This window comes from Muscardinus avellanarius, assembly GCF_963383645.1.
Source record: "Muscardinus avellanarius genome assembly, chromosome: 10".
NCBI lineage: Eukaryota > Metazoa > Chordata > Mammalia > Rodentia > Gliridae > Muscardinus > Muscardinus avellanarius.
In genome coordinates, this window is record NC_137796.1 from 84,973,553 (window position 1) to 84,992,011 (window position 18,459).

At 39.1% G+C, this 18,459-nt stretch overlaps 1 protein-coding gene and 1 pseudogene across 5 annotated transcripts in view; one reads left to right on the plus strand and one right to left on the minus strand.

Moving 5' to 3' along the window:
* AUTS2 (activator of transcription and developmental regulator AUTS2) overlaps window positions 1–18,459 on the plus strand; it is a gene marked incomplete at both ends in the record, with an annotated part of 1,191,273 nt that overhangs the window by 46,708 nt on the left and 1,126,106 nt on the right. The gene's annotated exons all lie outside the window — the stretch shown is intronic.
* LOC308268040 (ATP synthase subunit gamma, mitochondrial-like) lies at window positions 5,501–6,335 on the minus strand (annotated as a pseudogene). The gene has a single exon. The product of its transcript is annotated as an ATP synthase subunit gamma, mitochondrial-like (transcript).

The window sequence follows — 18,459 nt, forward strand, 5'->3', positions numbered from 1 at the left end:
TTTAGGTTTAATGGCTCTGTTCATTGAGGTGTTCCCTTCCTTAACTCATTTTGAAGCAAGAAAACTACTTATCATGGAGCAAAACCAAGTTACCTGGAACTCTCAAAAGCTTGCAGTTCTTATTCTATTTTTAAATTTTGAAGGGAAGGAAAGAAAAATGACAATAAAACAAACTTGTCTATATTTGTGAATCAGAACAAATCTGTTTTCTATGTAGTATACATAAGCATATTTAGTGAATGCTACAGGTTCTTAACTGAAAAGGAAATATTTGTCTTACCATCCTGAATCTAGTAAGACTTGGACTTGGCAGATACACACACACACACACACACACACACACACACACACACACACTTTTTTTTTTTTTTGTGGTGCTAGAGATTGAACCCAGGGGCATTCTACCTCTGAGTTACAACCCAGCCCGGTTTCTTATTCTTTATTTTGAAACTGGGTCTCACTAAGTTGCCGAGGGCCTCACTAAATAGCTGAGGCCGTCTGAGAACCATGATCCTCCTGTCTCAGCCTCTCAAGTACTAGGATTACAAGTGTGCACCACCATGCCCGGCTGACAAATATATTTTGAGTATTTTTGTTAATAACTGAGATAAGACATTACCTTGGATGGAAAGGCAGCTGTCATCTTTACCCTGTTCTGCTTGTTAGAAGAAACAAGTTACAAGGTCCCTCCCACACTTGAAGATCACACAAGGGCCTGGACTGTTTTTAAAACATAATTTGTTGTTAAAAACGAGTCAGAATTATCAAGTACTATGGGGCTTTTTTTTTTTTTTGACTTGGCAGTTAATTGCTCATAGAAACAAATGCATTTTTGCAAAGGAAATGATTGAGAGGATGGATCTTAAGAGTTTGGAAAGTCCATCTTTTTATTTTATGGAGGTTCAGAAGAATACTGTACAGAATATATAAAGTGGAAGAGAGAAAACAGGACATCTTTTATACAAACTCAACTTTTTTTTCTAATTTCACTGAAAATAGACACTCAACAAACTTACCCAGTTCACTGCGTTTCATAGATCTAACTTCAGACTGACCCAAAAGGGCATTTGCCATCTTTCCATGGAGATGCTGCAGCTATAGCTGCTTTGGGATTAGCAGTGCCACACTCCCTCAGTGTTCAAAACTCAGCACCCGTGTTAAAGGTGGATTGTGTGGTGTTTTGAAGGCAGATTGCTGGAGGAAGGGAAGAGCAAAAAAGATTTCCAGCCCGGGGTCCCCTGCTGTTTCCTTAGGGGATTTGGAGTCTGTAAAAACACATTTAGCTCTCTGAATGGCAGCAGATAAATAGCAATGACCCTTAATTGAAAGGGAGGAGACCAAACTGACCAGAGGTCAGGACTTTACTTGATGACTAGTGTCCTGAGGGTGTCTGCTGAAATGGTCTAAACTTTCCTCCTTTCTTCCTGCTTTTCCTTTCTAGACTTGGAAATTCTGCTGGGGAAGAAGGAGGACCATTAAATAAGCTGAGTTGTATATGTTGCTGATGTGGGTGGTCCCTGGGTGGGCTGAAATTTCAGGTTGGGGAAAGTTTCCCCCCCAAGTCTTTTCTCCCTACAACCTGACTAGTACCTACAGTTTGACAATTACCCAATTATGACACAAATTTACACAATTTTTTTAGAAGTAGGCTGCTACTCTTTATACAAGGATTTTAGTCACTGTACATCTTGTGTCTTTAAATAATGTATTAGGAACATTTTCAAGTCTGTAAGTGCTTTTTTAATGAGAATGTGAAGATTTTAATGGGACTAGATTGCTTTTCATGACATTTCGGAGTGACTTAATTGTAACAATGTTGAGAGGCTGTATTTTAAAGTTTGCTAAGTATGTCTGTGTGGATTATAGTCAGACACTTAAAAGGATGGATGGTTGGATAGTGGAATCTGATAGCTTTTTCCTCACCACTTTCCTCCAAATATTCTTTGCAAATGTGGTTACACCAAACCAGGCTAAGGTTAGGATTCTCTTGAAGCTTTCAATTTTCAAATAAGTACAGAGGATAATAACTTAGGCTAGCAAGGATAATTTCGGAGACAAGTTCTTCAAAGTTTACTTGGGCAGCAATGTAGGTCCTAGGGCATTTCTTCTCTTTTTGTAGAGTGTGGCTTTCCCGAATACTGTTCTCAGTCTTCCTTATTTGCTTACAAACTTAACTGCCTGTATCTTATTTTTTTCAGAAACTTTAGTGTTTTAAAAATATTCTCAATTTCCAGATAATGGTTTCTCTTTTCACTGAAGGGAATATCAGACTCTAAGTCAAGCTCAGTTTTTTTTCTTGTTTCCCAAACAATGGGGTTATTTGGAGATCTTTTTCTGTACAAATGTTCTTGGAATCCTAGAATGGGTGGTGGGCTGCTCAGAATTAGATTCAGTGGTCACATATTTCAATACCACCTTAGCGGGGGGGTAGTATTAGTTTTCTAAGGCATTCCTCACAAAAGTACCACAAGTTGGATGGCTTAAAACAACAGAAAAATTCTCACGGTTTGGATGTTAGAAGTCTGAAGTAAAGGTGTTAGTGGGGCCAGGCTCTCTCTGACACCTATAGAAGAATCCTCCTTTGCCTCTTCCTAGCTTTTGGTAACTTGCTGGCAGTCCTTGGCATTCCTTGGCCTACAGCTTCATAACTGCAGTCTCTGCTTTCGTTGTTTCTTGGTTTTCTCGTTTTTTTACATGACCATCTTCTGATGAAAACACCAGTCAGATTAGAAGCCCATTTGTTCAGCATGATTTCATCTTAGCTAAGTACATTTTGAACATATTTCCAAATAAGGTTACATCATGTGGTACTAGAGGTTAGGACTCTAACATAGATTTTTTTTTTTTTTTTTTTGAGGGAGGAACGCAGTTCAACCCATGACAAGATAATATTTTTAAAAGTACCTAGAAGATTGAAGCAGCCTTCACAGGTTCCCAAAGCACATAGTTCCTGAAAGGCATATATGTATACACTAATACCTTTTGATGAAGCTTAATATCCTGGTGTGTTTGTTTAAAACACACTTTTTCCTCTGAGGGATTAGATCCCAGAGATTTGGAGGAACAATTGGAATTTTATTAGAATTAGCAATTTATTAGGCTTTAGATACTTCTTAAACTTTTTAAATCCTGAAGTACATTTAAAGACAGTTGTAAAAATTTTACTCTTGAGTAGGGTAGGGTTTCCCCGCCCCCTTCTTTGTGGCATTCTATCTCTGAGCTACACTCCCAGCCCTGTTTTTTTTTTTTTTATGGTATTGGGGATGGAACCCAGGGGCATTCTATCTCTGAGCTACCACCACAGCCCTATTTTTTTTCTTAATTTTTGAAACAGGGTTTCCTGTTTTGAACACTGAGTTGCAAAGGGCCTCACTAAGTAGCTGACACTGTCTACAAACTGCAATCTTCCTGTCTTAGCCTCCCAAATACTGGGTTTACAAGTGTGCACCACCATGCTCCCTTTTCATTTTGAAATGGGGTCTTATTGAGTTACTTGAGCCTCACTAAGTTGCTGAGGTTGGCCTTGAACCTGTGATCCTTGTCTTGGCTTCTCATGTACTGGGATTGCAAACTTGCACCACCATACCAGGCTGGAATTTTTTTAAATTGCTAAATAGAAAAGATGTAGGAAAAGGAATATAACTTTTCTTGTGGGATGGAATAGTTGCCAAAGCTGGCTTCAAATCTGCAATCCACCTTTCTCAGCCTCCCAAGTAATGGGATTATAGATGTGTACCACCATGTCTAGATTAGTTCCTTTTTTTTTCTTGAGGTTTCTTGAAACATTTCACTTATACTGTGTATAATTTTACAAATTAGTATAGATCTGTGGTCCAGAGAGGCTTACAGTGGTGCACCTTTAGACTTGTAGGAGGAAGGTGTATTTGAAGGTAAGGGACCTATTACTGATTATGTACCTTACACCCTTACACTCTTGCCTTTCTCCTGAGTTTTTTTTTTTTTTTGCAAAGATTAATATCTACTATATAATTTTGAGTTTGTAAAATGCTTTGAGTTCCTTGGAGGAAGCTGTTACAGAAATGTAAATAAATTGTGCAGCATCTGAATTTTGTTGTTCATCATTTTCTATAGTGTGTTTTAATTAAGAATTTAGTGTAATTTAAGTCAGTTTAATCACTCAAGAGTTGGTTAAATAAGTAGGTGGGAACAGTATTTAAGTTGGAGCCCATGAAAGAATAAATACATGTCTTTTGAAGGTAAGTTATTTTCCGTGGCATTTGCTGAGGTGAGAGGTGAGCGGATGGGTTAATGTATCTTTCTGTGTGTACACATGGTACTTTTAGAGAATTAGCCATTCTTTTGCTGTTTACACTTTGTCTCAGACATTGGATACCTTATACCTCTGGTTTTTCTGAGTGAACTGAAACAAAAGGATTTTTGTTGTTTTTTAATACTAAGTACTTGTATGTGTGTGTGTGTGTGTGTGTGTGTGTGTGTGTGTGTGTGTGTGTGAGAGAGAGAGAGAGAGAGATACAAACAACCTTGTCCTTTGGTTTACTCTTCTTTGACAGCCCAAATGAGGTGAGTTCCAAACAACCTCTTTGCCTGTTTTACAGTTTTGTGATTCAGTTTGCAATACTGTTTCAGGACTATTTTAGAATGGATAATAGGGGGTTGAGGATGTCACTCAACTCATGTGTGAGGCCCTGAATTCCATCCCTAGCACTGCTTTCCCCTCCCCCCACCAAAACTAGACATGAACAAATTTCCAACATCTCATAGTCTGGTCCTCTGTTTAATATATTGTCAGAGTCTTACTGTATGCTTGATTTTTGCCTTGTTGGGCACTATAAACATTCACTTTATCCTCTTTCCCATGGCTAATCCTAAGCCCAAGATTTGTAAACCTTTTGCATTCATTCCACTTTGTATCTAGTAGGTGCTTGCTAGCTATAGTGAGCACTTGTGAATGAGTTCTTGATGGTATCAAGTTGTTCAATGGAGGATAGGAGCATAAAACCCCAATAACCAAATAGCTGTAATTTGATGAGGACTTTAGAGGTTAGGCATAGGTTCTTCGAGAGACTATAACAAGGGGAACCTAAAGAGTGACATTCAGTAAATCTGGAAGGAATGAGCAAGATAGGAAGAAAACATTGGCTTTCAAGAAGTATATCATGAAATCATTTTTTTCCTGCCTCTTTTATTTGTCACAGTCTTACATAGCACAATTTTAGTCATCTTAAGTGTACAGATTGCTTTGTTATACTGTGGATGCTTGGAAATTGGAGGCTGTGGGAAGGGGGTAGGAGTTAAAAACTAAATATAAATTAGGTAAGAGGCATTAAAAGTTTATTGGGATGGTTTAACTCATTTTTTTTCCCTTGTAAGTTTATTGTAAGATAATTTACAAACATCTTGCTGTCTTCATTAATTCAAACGATGGACCATATTTCTTCTGACAAAGATAGCAATAAGCTAAAAAGCAGCTCACGAAAGTCTCCTTTATGTCTTCTCTGGGGATGGAACTTGATTTTCATTAGTCCAGAGCTACAGCACTGGAGATAATTTCAGTTAGCTCTTTCATGATGACAGCTTGTCAGGTACAGTTGAATGTCAAAGACAACTTATCAATCATCTCAGAAGCGTTTTTGCTGGTGTTGTCTATGGCCGTTGTCCTGGTGGTGGGCTCCTTCAGCGAGTAGTAGATGATATTGGCCTGGCCAATTGTATTCCTGGTAATTTTGCAGCACATTGGCATCAATATCGTCAGAAATGCTCATTCTCTCAGCACTAGCAATGGTATTAAAAGATGGGCTTTTCTTCTGTCTTATGAGATAAAAGACCTGAATTGATAAAGATAAGAGCCTTCATCAAACTCGTATCCAGAATTAAGTAATTCAAGAGTAATGACCGATGCATCTCCAGAGGTAGAGGGCTTTTTTCCCACGTCTTTGAATGTCACCTGAAACTGGTCAGAATGAGTCCTATGGATGCCCCTGATTCAACCAGCATAACCTCTTTCCAGCTGCTGTGAGTGATGCCACCTTGCTCTTCATCTGCTTTGCGACTGAGGAATGAATCACACCACAGAGCCCCCTGGTCCGAGGACACGCCTATTAGGAGGTGTTTCCTTTTGTCTTCAGGTGACTTGATGTCAGCTTTTTCATACAGAGCCAGAGATCCTGTTTCATACATGTGGGCCAGCTTTAGCTCCTGCTCTGTGTGAGTGTACTTTGCTGTTACTACCATTTTCATGGACTTGGTGATTTTTCTGGATGTTTTTGATTTAGGTTGTGTGGTAATCTTTCAAAGCTGCCATGTTTCCAACTTGAATCCATTGTGGCTGCAAGGCCCAGGGAAGACAGCCCAGCGACACTTGTCCAGAAGAACGTGGTTGTGCTGGCTTTGCTGAAGATCAGGCAGATGGGCCTCCTGGTTTAACTCCTTAAACAATGCCTCTGACCTGCTTTTTCTCTAAAATTGTGCTCTACTGACTTTTTTTGAAAGGGTACCTTGATGTCTGGAGTAGGTAATTGACTTGGGAAACTGAAGGTTGCTAAAGGAACCTTCTTCTCTGTATTCTTCCTGTTTGAGATAACAAAGGGTGAAGATACCTTATTTTTTATATAATTTTTCAAACTGCTGACATCAAACTTGACAGAGCATTTTAAAAATGCACTTTCTGAGCTGGGCATGGTGGTGCATGCTTGTAATCCCCACACTTGGAAGGCTAAGACAGGAGGATTGCACAGGTTCGAAGCCAGCCTCAGCTACTTAGTGATGCTCTGTTTCCAAATAAAGTATAAAATAGGTCTGGGAGTATAGCCCAGAGGTAGAAAGCCCTTGGGTCCCATACCCAGTAACTAACACACACACACACACACACACACACACACACACACACACACTCACTCACTCACTCACTCATTCACTCACTCACTCACTCACTCTGGCTGGGCATGGTGGCGCATTCTTGTAATCCCAGCATTTGGGAGGCTGAGACCTGAAGATCGTGGTTCGTGGACAGCCTCAGCTACTTAGTGAGGCCCCTTGTAACTCAGATCCGGTTTCAAAATAAAGAATAAAAAATAGGGCTGGGGGTGTAGCTTAGAGGTAGAATGCCCCTAGTTCTATCCCCAGTACTGCACAAAAAACACTTTCTATAGCCTTCTTCTTCCAGACCTACTGAATTACAATCTTAGCAGTAAGACTTCTGGTCAATGTCAAGAACTCTTTTGAGAGCCCCTGCCATTAAGACATGGACTACTAATGGGTCATTCAGAGTTTAGAGGAGGACTTGCATCATTTTGGTTTTGTGGGACTCCTACCTGATTTCCTACAATTTCTCAGCACCAGGACCAGCGATTTACTTTTTTAGGGCTAGTGCAAAATGTAAATGTGAGCCTCTTATTAAGAAGATTATTAGGAATTTCAAGATTGTGATAGTCTTAAACCAAACAAAGGGACCATTCTGTGGGACTGAATGGATTGTAAGCTCATGAAACTGGCTCCACTCACCACTCATATTTGCCTTTTTAAAATGCTTCAGCAATAATGAACTACTTATTGCTCTCTATGCACTACACTGCTCTTTGCTTTTTGTCCCTTGGGTCTCACTGTATGGAACACTATTTCTCATTTCTTCCTTCTCCACCTGGGTTTACTTCAGTCATGGCGTGTTCTGCATTAGAATTATGTATGAATTGCCACTGGAAAACTGCCAGGAGCCAGGTCCACTCTTATCTTTGTTCCCTACCTTCAGCTGAGGCTCTGCCTCCATTGAAGTATGTTGAATAAAATCTTTAAAATGCTTTTCTCAAATCCTAATTAGATTATGGGCTACTGGGAATACAGATTTGATTAAGAGTGAGGTAGGTGTTAAAGGCAATATTGTTCTTAGTAGCTTTGTGTGGAGGGTCTGGGGCTGCCAGGGCATGACTGGTATGAGATAGTGTGAGGAATGAGGTGTGAGACAGACTTATGACATCTTTTGGCAAATTGTGCATCCTTTGCAGTTGACACCTTTGATAGCTGCCATTCTTTTTCTGGTAACCAGTATTCTTTTTGGATTCCTTCAACTTTAAAGTTTCTGGGAATAACAGCTCTTTTGCAGTTTTTTTTTTTATGGAGCCACAAATTAAAATGTGCTGTTAGCATAACCTGAGGAAATGTTTCTTGTAGTAGGAAGGTGACCATTTCACTCAGTAAGTATTTGAGATGAGTCAGTTGTGGATTGTTCGAACTAGTGTTTTGGAGAAATTCCCAAAGCTGAATACACTGGGTAAATGAAGTTGTGGCTGGAAATTAGGCTCTGCTTACCAAAATTAGGACTCATTTTATTCTGCCTTGAGGTATCCAGGAGTAGTTATGAATTTGGATATTAGGTTTGTGAAACCTCTATCTCATGATGGATGTGTGGCTAAGAGTTTAGAAAGGTTAAATAGAATAGTCAAGGTTGCATCAGATACTTAGTGGTTGAGCCAGGACTGGAATCTCTGAGTTCTCCTGAGGCTTTAGCACATAAATATTTGTTCTGCGAATGTTCTGTTATTACTTTTGAGGATTATCATTTGGCCTTGACCTCATAGTTAATGGAATGAAATATGTATGTACCTCATTTTTAAATTGTGTTGAGGTGGTAAAGTGAGCAGATTGTCTAAAATAGTGGTGTCCAATTGAAATATTTGAGGTACACAGTTTAGTTTTTAGTAGCCACATCAAAAAGGTAAAAAAATGTGACCAGCATAGAAATACTCATGAGATATTTACTTTTTATTCCAGTGTAGCTACTATACTAGACAGTGCAGGTCAAAAATATACTAGCCCATAATTAATATACAATTAATTTTTGTATTCCTTTTTTTTTCCCCTGTGCGTATTAACTCCTATGAGTTAGCATAAGAGTTTGAGTTTGGTGATTGTGATGCAGCACTGGAAAACAGAGGATGAGGGATGTACTCACTAATTTTGGTGTACTAATGGATTCAGATGAGCTCAGATTCTTCCAACATGGATTTGCTGTAGCCCTTTGTTTTTCTGCTGAGCATCTAGAGGTAGTGTGTGCAGCATCTTAGGGGTAGAGAAACCACCTTGTATAGGAACATGGGATGTCAATCAAAAGAATTTATCTGCTGTTCAATCAGCCTTGTCTTTGATCTCCTGTCTGAAGAGACCTTGCTGCTAAATTAGACCCTTGCTCCCCTTAGAGGCAATTGAGAAGGAAGGTGTGGGTTTTGAGATTATTAACCAGCATGTAATTTTTTTCCTTGTGATGTTTAATTATAAGTATCAGGTGGATGGTATAATCATTTCTTAATCTAGGTAGATCATAGAAATTAGCAAATTAAGGCAGTTTAAGACTTTCACATGTTATTTGTAGCCAGGTCTACACTAATTTTTGGACAAAGTTTAGTATATATTTGGACAGAATATGATTTGAATGGAAGTTTTTCTTTCATTTCTGAAATCATTGCTCAAATTCCAATGACAGAATGCAGGGAGACAACTTTGATTAGATTAGGACAGATGAGATTAAATAAAATGGCTAAACCCTTTGGAGCCTCTAGCTTGTAGGAGACACCATAATGGCCTTCATAACATCCCTAAAATCCTATTAGTTAAGTTAATCTTATTGAAGTTTTTAGGTCTGCATAAGGAAGCATTGACCTTGTACTCTTTTTGGTGGTCTCTGGCTGTTAAGATGAGCTGTCATAGCTGCTTTGAAATAGGTTGATTTTGTTGATTTGGGGCAAGTTATTCTAAATAATATCAAAGCAGATACTTATAGTTAGTAGAGAGGACATTTCATATAGAAAAGTATGTTTCCTGCCTGCCTTTGGCTTGGTGGCTGTTAGTGTCTCTGCCAGGAATTATTAATTTAAAAAGTCATGGCTTGTGGAAAGAGAGATGTATGAAAATAGTTGTAAAACTGGCTGCTGTGTCATTGTGGCAGGTATGGACTGGATGAATGGGTGGGAGCTTTTTTTAAGCTTTGTGAAATCATCCCTTAGAGCCCGTGTCCATTTTAGAGGTGGTCATTAAGAATCAGGTGCTGATTCTATGGTATAGTTCAGGCACTTAGCTGAATGTTTGGGAGTAAAATAAGAATACCGGAACTTGAGAGCAGGAGGCATCCCTTTCTGTGACTTTCTGTGTTTATAGTTTTTTTTGGTGTGTGTGTTTTTGGCTCTTGACTATTTCTGTTGTCAAGAGTAGTGACTATTTTTCTGAAGCAAAACATCCTTTTTATCATAGGCTTTTCCCCAACTTAAAAATTTATGCATAGGCAAAGTTTTGTGAAGGCAAATAAGCTATGCTAAATTTTATTTTAGATTTAATATCTTTTGGAAGACAGAAAAAGTAAGGAATTGGGGCTCTGCCGCTCTGAATGTATGCTTAATTCATCCCACAGTGAGGAATGGGGGAGCTATAAAATATAAGGGTACATTTGACTTAGGTCTTTGCAGAATATAGTTATATGTAAACAACTTTAAGCCCTTCAAGTGATTATTAAATAGTGGGTTGGCCTTTAGAGATGCAGGTGATTTTTTTCTAGGAATCTTTAAAAATAAGGTTCATAGTTTCTTAAACAGGAGACCGAATGTTCACCATTAAGATCCTGTGAGTTGACTGGTTCACAAGCAGAAAATGAACCATCTTATGGTGTATCTGGCTACTCTGAATGTCTGTGAGAAGGTTTCTGAATTGAAAGGACTGATACAACATTCTGACTTTGGGACTTCCAGTACTGTTGTAGAGTAGGGACTTCTTGAGAGAGCCTAGTGGACTTGTCAGCTCTTAAAGTATTTTCCCACCTGGACTCTGCCTGTTACTCTTCTTAGGCCAAGAATAAGTTAAGCTCTTCATTTAACCTTTGGAGTGGGTCAGCCCTGCATCAGTGTACTGTCACCAGAAACTTAAGAGCACTTCAGTTGTGGGCCAGACATGGAGCCTGAAGAACAGTTACGATTGGTTAATGACTTCAATTTGAATTTTAGGAAGAAAAGTACAAACAATCCATTGGATGAAGATAATATCTCTCTCCAGCACTCCTCTGTATCAAGTGTGTGGTGTTCTCTTCCTGTATAGCACTTGCATTTTCAAGAGCTTAGGGTCATTGACAGAACACTTCTCACTCTTGAGTTTCACAGCATAGCAGAATACACATCTCTGAAGCCAGAAATGTAATTTTATCTTAAGTGACTAAGAATTACCTTAAATCTTTTATGTTTATCCACATGTTCATACTATTGCAGCTTTTTTCCTAAGCTACTTGAGGGGGAATAGCCCTCCTTTTACTTCATTGATTCTTGATTGCGTACTTTTCAGAATTAGCTTTTTTAGGAAACAGCTGCTGAAGAATGTGTGTTCATTTTGTACTTGTGACCTTTACTCTTGTAGTCCCTCGGATTGAAGGGTCTCACCCTGTCTGCAGTCCCCTCTGTGTCAGCTCAGTTTTGTTCTACTGGGCCTATTGGGGTAGGGAATTTGAATGAGAGAATGTATCTGGTTAGGAGAAATTTGTAGAACATGTGCATTTTGTGCTAATAATTTTGAGGTGCTTTGGAATCATTAAACATTGATCAGGAGACCTTTTAGAGGTACTCTTATCAGGTTTGACTTTTCTGCCTGTTTCCACTGCTCCCGTTCCCTTCAGTTTTTTTGGAAGAATCTACCAGTTCTTCTCCTTCACTTCCCACACTAGTAGTTCCTAAATCTTGGTTGGTCCCTTTTGGACAGAGGAGAAACCATACTCCTCTACATGGTTTGCTGTCATTCTCAAGAGAAAGGAGGGCACAGACCCATCTCCTACTCCAGACCTTTACAGGTAGCTACAGTAATTCCTAAAGTTACTGAGAACTTAAAATGTGCCCAACACAGTGATAATATGCATAGATTATTTCTTATAATATGCAAGCCAGCCTAATAAAATTTATATAGTAAACTATCTTCATTATACAGATGAGGAAACTGATACCTACAGAGGTTTAATAACTTATTGTATATACACAATCCAGATTCAAAACAGGAGTCAGTGCCAGGACTCATGTCCAGTTGTCCAAGATAAGGTTGTGAGCTCACAGCCAGGGTAACTGGGCTTGTGACAGTTTTCTTTACCTGGAATTTCGCTACTTTTCATCAACCTAAATACTTAATGTCCTTATATTTTTTGGGGGGTGTTCTTTGATGATGGCAACTATGTTTTAAAGAACTAGAAGAAAAAATGTTAGGGGTGGGCTTTTTAAAACTGGTCCTCCTGGACTGTGCAGTCAAATAACAGGGCTTCTGACAAAGAAATAAGGCCACAAGTGCTCTTGCTTTGGAAAGATTAATTGGTATAGGTTGTTTTCGGTGGTTAATTTGTGTTCCTGTCTAAGTAGTATGTGGATATCCACAGGCAGCAAGTGTGTTGCCCAGCAGTCGTATAACACAAGGCGCTCTTCAGCTCTGGCACCAGTTGGTGCACCTGAATAACAATAGGGAAGCTTGTTGACCATTTGGCACTTCACAGCCCAGTAATTAGAAACTGTAAAACAATAATACAGACATGAAACAAATCCTCCAGTAATGAAGAAAAAAATCTACAATCCTGCTTTGTGGCTGAATGCAAAAATCACAACTGGCTGCTTATACAGCAAATCAAACACTTTGGGATTTTGGCAGCAGTTTTGTACATATAAAAAGCTCTAGGCTCTGTATTAGTTTGGGGAGATGTCATTTTTTTAAAGCTAGAAACAATCGCCTGACTCTTCTTAAAAAAATTATTGCATTAGTTCTTAAATTACAATTCCTCAGACCAGAAGTATTGTATCATCTGGAAATTGGTTAGAATTGTCCCTATCTCAGACTTCTGGGATCAGAACTCTGGGAGTGGGGCTCGGCAATTTGTTCTGATGCACTCTAAAGTTTGAGAAATACTGGGAGGTGGATAGAGTAATTGTGGAGAAATTGATGAGTCCCCTCTTGACACCACAAAAAGATGAGCACTAGGCTTCTCTGGCCTACAGTGGCATGGTTGGTTTGAGATAGTGTTGATCATATAGAAAAATTTCTGTGTGTCTGGATGTCAGAGGTGTTTTTCTTGAGAGCCTGGTTGAGAAAAGAACCTTAAGAACTGTCACAAGACCTTAAAATCTAATTTCCAGCCTTGAAAGAATAATTCTTATGTTATGTACCACCTGGGCTATACTAGTATAGTTAAACCAGCATAACCACAAGTTGTATTTGATAGAATAGGCATGGAGACAAAAACACTGTCATCTCAGTTCTAAGGCAGTCTTAGCAAAGCTGCAGATGTGCTGTGCTCATCATTAAGAACTGTCATTAAAACCTCAAGGTTAAGATAGGTTTGAACTCTTTCCTCTTATGCCCCTTTCTTCTTTCATTTCCCTGCTTCCTGATCTCTTGGCAGATGGGATTTATTTAATTTTCTTAGAACCTCATGGGAAATAGACCCTCTGCTTTTTCTTCATTGTATAGTGACCATAGACATGGTCACAGGTTCATTTCAGAGCCATTAGTCTTTACACAGCTGACCACAAGATCTCCTGGAAAGACCTCTTAAGAAATAAGAGCTTGTCTCCAGAGCAAAATGAATTCTCTATTGATGTTCCCAAGCCAGCTCAGGTACCTGACATTACTTGCATAGCTAGGTATGATAGCCTCTCTGAGGCAAGAACCCCTGATACAAAACATTTTAAAGTTTAAGTTGCTTTATATTATCTTTTCCCTTTCAGAGCACTGGGCTTTCATATTCTTTTAAAAAACAAAAACAACATCGACCAGTGAATATGCCCTGTTCTTTTAAATTTATGTACCTAACTTCATATGGTAAAGCTGCATATTGGAATAAAGAGGTAAAGGAGCAAAGGTCCTGTCCTCTCTGACCTTGAGCCTGGTGAGGGTGGGGGGGGATGTTAGTAAGAAATGAACCCCACCCACTGGAACTCGCCTGTAATCCCATTATTTGGGAGACTGAGACAGCAGGAGTGTAGGTTCAGGATCAGCCTCAGCAATTTAGTGAGGACTTTACCAGTTTAAAGACTTTTTTTTTTTTTTTAAATCTGGGGATGTAGCTCAGAGGTAGAACTCCCTGGGTTCAATACCCAGTACTACAAAAAGAAATGAACCACCTAGATCTGGGGTGTACTTTGTTCTGTGTTATTAACTGAAATAATTTGTTTGAATACCTGAATTTAATGTTGGATCACAAGCAAAACATCAGGCTTCTGTGGGTATATGTAGATTTTTTGAAGTTTATTATAATGGTCTGTTTTGTTGGCTTCTAGGAGGCGGTAGCTATAGATTCTCTATGTGACATTTAGGACTCTTTGAGAAGTGATAGGCTCACACTGGAGTGTTCACCTGTCTGGACTTGAGAGCTTTTTTTTTCCCTCCTCAGATGAATAGGAGGGTCTAAGTATGTAGGTTTTCTGTGTTAGAACAGAAAGACTGACCCACAGTCCTCCCTAGCCTGCCTGCCCTTCATCTTGATTTAATTAATTACACAGTGTATGATGTCAGCGTGGTTTCTGGCTCTCTCAGCTTCCCCCTCAAAACAAAACATCCGGGCAGACAGTTGTGACAATTAAGTCTCAGGACCCAAGCTTTGCTTGTTCTAAGGTAATTAAAATCTGCCTAAGCATCTCCAAATGCATATGAAACCTAGTGCTGATTAGAGGTGACCCTCTAATAAACCTGATTTGATTAGGCAGAACCAGCAGGGTTTAGGCAAATATTTGAGCCTCTGGCCAAGCTGATTATTCCATTGACCTTTCATTTTGGGGGAAAATACCAGTTTGATTATTTCTGTCCCATAGTACTTGAAAACTATTATCCGTGACAGCTAAAGAACTTGGGTGAAATAAACAGATAAGACCTGTGGACTTGCCCTTAAGAGTCTCAGTCGGCTACCACCTGGGATGTGCTTGCTTTCCAGCAGATCAATAGAGAATGGATTTTGCCAGAGGTCCTGCCCTGGAATGATAATTAAAAAGGACATTCGAAACACACCCAGGCATTGTTCTGATGAAGTCTTAGCAGATGTGAGTGGTGAAGGTATTTTTATTTTTTAAGTTTCTTTATTGATGCAACTTTAAAAATTTATTATGAACTATCCAAACTAGATTTTAGTGTTTATATTAAGACCAAGCTGGCAGTTTAAGAGAGACTTCCTTAATCCATTTCTGGCTCCTGTGATTCTAGGAACACCTTCGTTAGCATTTTTCACATGTATGTACTGTCATTGTTGGCTTGTTCTTAGCAAGGAAATAGTCTTAATTATTCTTGATTTCTGACCACATGCCTAATGTTCCATAACAGGGACAGGAATTGGGAAGCTATGGTCTTTAGGCGGAGTAAGGCTACACGCCTTTTTTTTTTTTTCCATACTGGGATTGAACCCAGGGCCATTTTATCTTGGAGCTGTATCCCATCCCCATTCTTGGTTCTTTATTTTTGAAATGGGATCTAAGTTGCAGAGGATCCCATTAAATAACTGAAGCTGGCTGTGAACCTGTGATCTTCTTTACTTAACCTCCCAAATATTAGTATTTCAATCTGTGCCACCATGCCCAGCTCAGAATTTTTTTTTTAAACAGTTGTGAGCTAAGAGTGATTTCCAAATTTTTAAGAGTTTAAAAGAAAAACTATTTCATTATACATGGAAATTATGTAAAACTTAAATTTCTGTGTCTATAAAGTTTTATTGGAATACAGTCATGTTCATTCATTTGTTATTTTCTTTGGCTACATTTTGTGCTACAAGAGCAAAATTGAGACCATATGGCCTGAACAGCCTAAAATATTTACTATCTGGCACTTTGTAGAATTGGTTTGCTGATCCCTTTTTCTATTGTGTAGTAAGCATGTAGCAAAAGTTTATCTTTTGAATTATTTCAGATAGGGTTATTTGTCCTAAAAGTGTTCAGTGTATATCAATTGAATGAGTGATTGGACCTGTTTCTCTTGCTAACCACTTTTAAACTTAGTCTTAGGTTTTTGTAGTGCTGCTTTATTTCTTAGAGCTCCACAATTAAAACTCTTCCCCTTTTGGATAACGTTAAAGAGATGTGTTAATTCATAGTAACTTTCTGAGGTATTTTTGTGTGTGGTCCTGGGGATGGAACCCCTAGGGGCATTCTACCTCTGGGCTACACCCCCAGCCCTATTTTTTTATTCCTTTAGAAACAAGGTCTTACTAAGTTGTGGAGGGCCTCACTAAGTACCTGAGGCTGGCCACGAACCTGGGATCCTTCTATCTCAGCCTCCCAAGTACTGTGATTACAAGGGTGGGGCATCCATGCCCAGCTAACTTTCTGAGTTTTAGATACATTTTATGGGATGCAGAGGTGCCAAGAGGCACAGAGGTAAAACTGCTCAAGTTACATGGTAAAAAATGGCATGAGCCAGGTGGGCGTGGTGGCACATGCCTGTAATCTCAGTACTTAGGAGGCTGAGATGGAAAATCTCAGGTTCAAGTATAGCTTCAGGAAAGCAGTGAGGCTCTCAGCAACATAGTGATGGACTCCATTTCAGAACAAAAAATAAAAAGGACTGGGTGTGTATCTTGCAGGTAGAACATGACTGGGTTCAAATCCCCAGTGTCTCCCCTACACACACACACATTCACACACACACACACACACACACACACACACACACACACACACACACAAAATTGCAGGACTCTTACTGTCTATCTCTCCCTCTCCCTCCACTAAGGCCATTATTTGTGATGAAAAATAATTTGTATAAACTTGAGAATATCCATAAGTAAACAACTATACAATGCATTACTTTCTTTCTTAATGGTCTGGGGGATTGAACCTAGAAGCATTCTACTACAGAGCTATATCCCAAGCCCTTTTTATTTTGAAACAGGGTCTAAGTTACTGTGTGCTGACCTGAAACCTGTAATCCTCCTGCTCTAGCCTCCCAAGTATTAGAGTACAGGGTCTAATGCATTATTTCTTATAGATAACAGTATCTTTTTAAGCTCTTCAGTTCATTAACAGGGGAACTTATTAAAAAAAAATCCATGGTTTAAAAAGTAAACACTGTAGAGAATGATAGCAATTACCAAATGTAAACAGTGTGGCCTTTGAGAATCCTGTCACATTATTTAATGAATTAAAATTTTTTTCTTTTGATATTCATATCTACTTCCATTGACTGTTTAAGAAATATATTTCAAGGAAGACACATGAGGTGCAGGTAAATTTACTTTTTTTTTTGGTGGTACTGGGGTTCTTGGAAGCCCTTCTACCTCTGGGCTACACTCCCAGACCTATTTTTACATTTTCATTTTGGAAACAGGGTCTCCTAAGCCAGCGTGCGCGGCTGGCTTCGAACCTGCATGATCCTCCTGTCTCCGCCTCCCAAGCGCGGGGATTACAAGCGTGCGCCACCACGCCCGGCTAAATTTACTTTTAAGACACCTGTGTTAGGTAAAACAATAGCAACTGGCAGAAATACAGTGACCTTGAAATCTGGCTGTGTTGTTTAGAGATAATCTTTGAAATGGCCAATGCCACAAATGTAGTGCAGGGAAATTAGCATTAGTGTATTCATGATGAAAGTTGAGAAATCAGTAATATATTTAAAAACCTAAACTGAAATATTGTCTAATCTGCCATAATTTGAGAAAGTGGAACAGTTTCAGTAAGGAGAAGAATGGTAGGTTAGGAAATGGATAGAGCAAAAAAATGTCTAAGCTTTTCTAAGATCAGGTAATTGTTAAAATTTTATTATGTGTTTGCTGTGAAATCCTTTAGGGATTGTGACACCTCCCCTTACTTTTCTATTAAATAATTTTTTTTTTGGTGGTACTGGGGTTCCTGGAAACCTACCTCTGGGCTATACTCCCAGACCTATTTTTTTATATTTTTATTTGGAAACAGGGTCTCTTAAGCCTGTAACAAAATTTTTAGAAAATGAACCAATTCCACCTAACCCAAAATGTACATTTGGCTTTTCATGGGTGGTTCTGTGGCCCGTTTGCTACCTTGGCAGTCCAGGGAATTCTGAAAGAATTAAGAAGCATTCCATGCTGAGAGCATACACAAATTCCTGGGTCCTACTGGAAGATTTCTTTGCAGAATTCCAAGATGCTTGTGTTTTTCATACTCTTTCCATCCTGGGCCCTCTTTCCCTCTTCTTCCTGTTTTCCTTTTGTACCTATATGGTTGGTGCTTCTGGGGCTTTACAGCTGCTTTCATCACTTACAGCACTGAGCTTTGCAGGAATTTTTCTTTTCAGATTTTCATGTTTGACACAGCCTTTTTACTTATTCTTAATATGTTCACTTCTGAACCTCTTTGAACTTGATAGTAGCAGCCTCCAGAAGAGAAAAACCATAACAAGACAAATTCTAGGAAGTGTCAGAAGGCAGGGAGTATATTGTTGGTGTAAACCAGTTATTACTTCCCAGGATGCAGCTCCTAGGTGCTAATAAATTTCAAACTTATTTTGGGGTAAGGGGGTGAATGGTTCTGT